Source organism: Benincasa hispida, chromosome 3 (genome assembly GCF_027475165.1).
Source record: "Benincasa hispida cultivar pf3 chromosome 3, pf3_genome.v1.1, whole genome shotgun sequence".
Taxonomy (NCBI): domain Eukaryota; kingdom Viridiplantae; phylum Streptophyta; class Magnoliopsida; order Cucurbitales; family Cucurbitaceae; genus Benincasa; species Benincasa hispida.
The window spans coordinates 37,428,769-37,435,035 of NC_143480.1; the positions used below are offsets into that span (position 1 = coordinate 37,428,769).

General features: G+C 30.8%; 1 long non-coding RNA gene and 1 other non-coding gene across 2 annotated transcripts; both read right to left on the bottom strand.

The window, feature by feature from the left end:
* LOC150037237 (uncharacterized) lies at nt 1-1,877 on the bottom strand. Its single transcript, XR_016528723.1, has 3 exons — nt 1,227-1,877; nt 257-339; nt 1-169 (listed from the first exon to the last, which is right to left on the bottom strand). It is a non-coding gene; the product is annotated as an uncharacterized LOC150037237 (long non-coding RNA).
* A 3,222-nt stretch (nt 1,878-5,099) lies between these two features.
* Nucleotides 5,100-5,173, bottom strand: TRNAV-AAC (transfer RNA valine (anticodon AAC)). The gene has a single exon. It is a non-coding gene; the product is annotated as a tRNA-Val (tRNA).
* Nucleotides 5,174-6,267: the final 1,094 nt, after the last annotated feature.

Sequence of the window (6,267 nt, forward strand, 5' to 3'; positions counted from 1 at the left end):
TTGATAACACAAAAAAATGTTAAATAGTAAAAAATTAATAAATATATAAAGTAACAATGAGGCGCAAAAAAAAAAAAAAAAAAACTAAAATTGAATATAGGGGAATATATATATATATATAAAGTAACACACTAACCACAAACTAATTGAATGTTCCTATTAGTTTTGGCTGCATAAGAAAACAAAAAACAGAAGTTAGAAAAAATCTACAAATACTTAAAATGTAGGAAGAGAACTAGATGGAATGGAGAAGTACCTATGTAACTTTTATGAAGTAGTATTTGGATGGAGAGTCCACGGGTTGCCAGATCAAAACACAATGGGGCACCCTACTACCCACTAAAGAACCAAAAATTAGGAAGTTAATAATATGAAAATAACATAACCAAAGAATAGAAAGTAGAGAAGAAGAAATCAAATTAAACAACTCACGAGATTGACAAACTAAATCTAAGATAATGAAGGCTCTAAATAGAGAATGACCAAAATTGTTATATAGGAAGATGGGTGGTTGTTGAACATTAATAACAACCCCAACAAATATTAAAAAAAAAATAATGTGACGAGCCTCAGAATTAAATTCACATCATGTAAATGAACTCAAATACAATTAATAAGTTGGTTGAGTCATTAATGAAGTGGTTGAATGGGTAGTGGAAATATGCAAATGGAATAAAATCAGCAAACAATCAAAATAATCATTAATAAAGTTGGTGGGCAGTTTGGTAAATGAAGTAATTAATAATGCATAATATTGAAAACATGCAAAAAAAAATTAATAACTAGGACTAACACAATTCAAGATTCAATGGGGCATTCAGATTAGAACAACAAGATACAAAATAGAGAATTAGTGGGTAAATTAAACATGGCTGAAAAATCAAATACACAGAACAATAAAGAATGAAGGCATGAAAATGAAAATTTGAAGGGAAAGACAGAGAAAAAGACCCAAAATTAAAAATGAAACAAATCACATAATACAGAATACATAGAACAGAGGATCAAGGATCAAATACACAGAACATGTTTAGAACATGAAATACACAGAACATGTTTAGAAAATGAATACACAGAACATGAAATACACAAAATATGTTTAGAAAAATTAATCATGGCATGAAAATCAAATACAAAAAACAAAGGATCAAGGCATGAAATTGAAAATTTCAGGAGAAACAAAACAGAGACTCATCATTAGCCGATCTAGGGTTTAGAAAACGAACCTGAAGTGGACAATGTTCTCTCCCACCAAGCTACAATTCCTTCAACCAGTCCCTGCCATGCATTCAACGACCGATGACCAAAGCAACACCGAGGACCAAAAATAAGTCGTACAACAGGTTATGGGTGAATGAAGGACCGTTAAAAGCGGCAAGGACATGGTTGAGGCCGAGATTGAAGTGGCGAGGAGAAAAAAAGGGAAAACACTAGATCTGTGAGAAAACAACAAATCTGTGAAGAAAAAACATATCTATGACATACGAAAGTGGGAAGATGAAATGATGACATACGAAAGCGGGTTGAGGGCGAGATTAAGGAGAAGATTGAAGCGGTTAGGGTTTCATACGATGGTTAAGAGAGACGTGAGAGGGAAAGGGAAGAAGGAGATTTGAGGAAAAACAGAGGAAGGAAAGGGTAGATTCGAGATCGGAAGGATGAGTTTTGAGAGGGATTCACATGTGTGAAAGAAGAGACGAACAAATATGAAAAGCGGGAAGATGAAACGGTGACATACGAAAGCGGATTGAGGAGAAGATTGAAATGACTAGGGTTTCAAATGATGTTGAGAGAGATGTGAGGGGAGAAAGGGGAGAAGGAGATCTAAAGGAAACGAATGAAGGATTCACAGCGTGAAAGGGGAGACGAATAGACATGTGAGTGAGGGGAGAGGGAAAAGGAGATATCTGAGAAAAGGGAGAAGGAGAGACGTGTGAGTGAGGGAAAGGGGGACATATGAAACACTCCTCCAAATTCCCATTATTGTTTGCAAACCATTGAACTGGATATTTCAAATTGGTGAAATATAAAAACGGGCCCCCAACATTGAGATGATATAGGATCTCACTGAGTTTAAAACTCATATTGAGCCCCCAAACACACCCTTAGGGGGAATTCAATGTGCGATAAAAGCAGAGAATTGAGTTGAGTTGAGATGGTAATTATTATATGGAGAATTACATTGTCTATGTTTGGTGTACAGAGTTGAGTTGAGTTGATAATTATTGTCTGTATTTGGATGTAGAGTTGAGTTGAGTTGGGTTGGGGTATATGGTGCTGTTTTTGTAAATGAAATTGATTTTGTTTTTGTTTTTGTTTTTTGTTATTTTTTATTTTAATTTTCAACTATACACATATTTTGAATTCAATTTTTTAAACACTCAAATAGAAGTAATTATTCCATTAAAACCCCAACTTAATCATTAATTATCGTAAAAATTAAAAAGAACTGAAAGGATTAATACCATCAAATGAATGACATTGTTTTAGATAGAAGATATGACACTTAAATGTTAATCCTAAAAAAACTAAAATCTTATAATTTAAATCATAAAACCAACTAATAGTTTTTTTTGACCAATTTGTGGAATATGGATTTACCTTTTTCTAAAATCAATGAAATGATTTCAGAAATATTGATGTCTATTTTTTCTACTATTATGTTACATATCAGTATACAAACTATTTTTTTTTTAAAAAAAAAAAAAAAAAACTTGAGCTATAATTTTAAATTCCACTATTTCATCAGGATTATGTAATATTTGAAAACATCAAGAGATAGGTTGTTTAAAACATATCGTTGAACTTTTGTTTAGTGAAACAATAATAGGACGTTGTATGTAATATTTTTTAAATCTAAGAAAACAATGAAATAGAAGAAGAATAATTAGATCTAAAAGAATAGCCATAGAAAGAAAATCAAAAAAGAAAAAGGAGTTGAGAAAGAAAAAGGAAAATAAAGCCCATACGAGTCAAACAGAGAAAGAAGAGAGAAAATGAGAAAGACGAACCAGACGACGAAAGAAGAGAGAAAATGATAGAAGGGGAGTAAATGTGAAGAAAGCATGAGAGAGAGAGAAATGACAAAGTAATTGAGGGAGTTGGAGAGTAAAAAAAATACGTGGGAAACCGGGTGAGAGTGAGAGTGATAAAATGGTGGGTAATTAAACCCACTGTTTTATTTTTATCAGTGGTCGTCGAAGTTGGGCACATGAAGGTGATAGGTAGAGTATGTCGCCAAAGTTGCTTGTGCAAAGGTAGTCGTTGGAGATAGTTGCTAGAGTTATCGTTGAAGGGGGTTGGTGGAACCCGAAGTTCTTCGTCGAAATTGGTCATGCGAATGTGGAAGCCAAAGATTTTTTTTTAACCAAGGTGGTTGTCGAAATTGGTTGTCGGAGCTCGAATTTGGTCGTCGAAGTTGGTCACCCGAAGGTGGTTATCGGAGTATGTTGGAGTGTGGTAGGGAGAGAGAATTAGGGAGAATTGGGGTAAGTTGGTAAAATAACCAACTCAACCCACCGACAATTAAAGTTTATTGTCAAACAATGAGTTGGTAAAAAATACCAACTCAACCCACCGACATTTAAAGTTTGTTGTCAAACAATAAGTTGGTAAAAAATATCAACTCAATCCAACTCTACTTGGTTGTCAAACACCCCGTTAGATATATGTTTTTTTCTATTTTAAAAAAAAAAGCAAACTAGAAATATGTATTTGGGCATCTAGGCTACCGGGCCCACTTGAAAAGATTTGTTAGGTTAACATCTGAACGACATGTAGTTTTAAATGACAGCCTACATATTCAATGCTCTTCAAACAGCCAAATGACAGTAAAATTAAAATGAAAGCAAAATTCATTCATTTCAACAAGTACCAGAAATACTAAAATTAGCCATAATTTTAAATTTTCATAAATTTTGCATTTATTAAACATTCAATTGTATTTAATAGAATGTCCTGAAAATTTGTATTTAATAGAATATTAAATATTTATAAAAAAGTTCATAATAATAAAAAATATATACTTTGATTATCTTATATATTACTTATAAAAATGACAATATGAACCTACATGGTTTTGATTCGGCTTTGTCCTTTGTATTTAAAGTTTTATAAAAGGTCATTGTAGTCTCTAAAATTTTAAAAGTTAGTTCTAAATGATTATCGAAAGGTTAGTTGATTAATAGAAAATGACGCGATAATTATATTGTTGGTTATATGATACTGAATAGGAAAATTTATTAATTTATTAATTTGATATTATTTTGTATTGAGGTGATTTCTTCAGTCTCCATCTTCTCTCTTTGTTGTTGTCGTCACCTTTCTTCTTTCTCTCATTTTCAGATTTAGAAGGAAGAGTTTTCATTGCTTCCAAATCTAAAATTGATTTGAAAAGATTTCTTGTCATCATTTGATATTTGAAAGGAAGAGTTTTCATTCCTACCCTTCGAGAACCAAGTAAGAGTATTTTAATTGATTATGAATGGAAGGACGAAATGAAGGCAATATAAATAGTATAAAGCAACTTAGTTTATCACAATTTTTTATAAACAACGAGCATATCTCAATTAGCATACAAGTATGTTAGTAACCAGAGATCTGTGATTCGAATCCTCCTACTCCCAATTGTATTTAAAAAAAACTTTTAATAAACCACATAATAAAACTCTCAATTGCAATTTCCCAACCTTTAACAGGTATGATATATATGGGCCTTGATTCTCCAACTATTCATTAAATTAATGAATTTACAAACTCTAATATTACACAATTAACTTAACTTATATGTATTATATGTTAGTCAAATAATGGTCTAAAGAACCTTTAGAACCATTTTCTAAATTTAAAAACTAAATAAATACTAAACTCAAATATCATAAATAAAAAATAGGATGTGAGATATTCTAGAAAAAGCGTACAAAAGAATAACCCCAATTTAGTAACCCTATTATTGGGCTTAAATTTTAAATGAAAAAAAAAATAAATAAATAAAAAAAACATAGAAAAAGCGTACAAAAGAATAACCCCAATTTAGTAACCCTATTATTGGGCTTAAATTTTAAATGAAAAAAAAATAAATAAATAAAAAAAACAAGGAATGGCGTCGCCCGGACTCGAACCGGAGACCTTCAGTGTGTTAGACTGACGTGATAACCAACTACACCACGACACCAGTTGGTAAGTCGACGGGCGTAGATTATATATGTTTATTAGTTACTGCAATCTTCGGACTTTTTCATAATGCGGTCTTTCATATTTATGAATTTCCAATTTCAATCTTTATGTATGTCAAATTTTAATATTTTAAATAAATAAATTTTAACCAATCCATCTTAACATTATTCAAATTATTTCTATCAATCCATATGGCCAAACAAGCTGTAGCCATAAGATCTAAATCGTCTTTTCGAGCAATCCAACGGTCGATGAAGCTTCCATTGAAATCATCTCTTACTGTCAAGATCGATCATATTTCTTTCCATATAAAGCAAGTTCTTATGCAAGAAAAAAGCACACGATCTATTTTTTGTATTCGAATTAGGGGTGTTCATGAGTTGAGTTAGATTAGATTAAAAGACTCTTTAGACCCAACTCAATTGTTTGGATTGTAAATTTTTTCAACCTAAATAATCCTTATTAAAAAAAGAACCCAACCCAATCCAACCATGAAATATTTGGGTTGAGTTGGGTTGGGTTGATTTGGGTTAATCAGATCATTTATTTAAGAAGCAAAATGTAAATACATAAAAATCTAATTTAATTATTTTCATATATTGAATTAAGATTAACAATTCAATTTCAATTTATATAGTGAAAAATTTCTTTCTAAAGTGAAAAGAGACTATTTAAGAGTTGTTGAATAATAAATTATTCAAAAAATATTTAAATTAAATAAAATTAAAATCAACATACGTATAAATAATTGTGTTATAAGTAATAAAAAATATATTTTTTAAAGTTAATAATAAATTCGGCTTGGTTCGGATTGGTTTGGGTTTTATTAGGTGAACCCATGAACCAACCCAACCCATAAAATTTTCATTTATTTGAACCCAACCCAACTCATAACCCAACTTAAATCACACGGATTGGATTGGATCGATCGGTTTTTTCGGATTATCGAATTTTTTGAACACCTCTAATTCGAATGTATTTATAAAATAATAATTTAAAGATAAACAACAGTTTCTGTTAATCAAGTTTTCATGAAAATAATCATACCAAAAAAATCACGAGAAATAATTATAAATCTTAGAAAAGATAAAT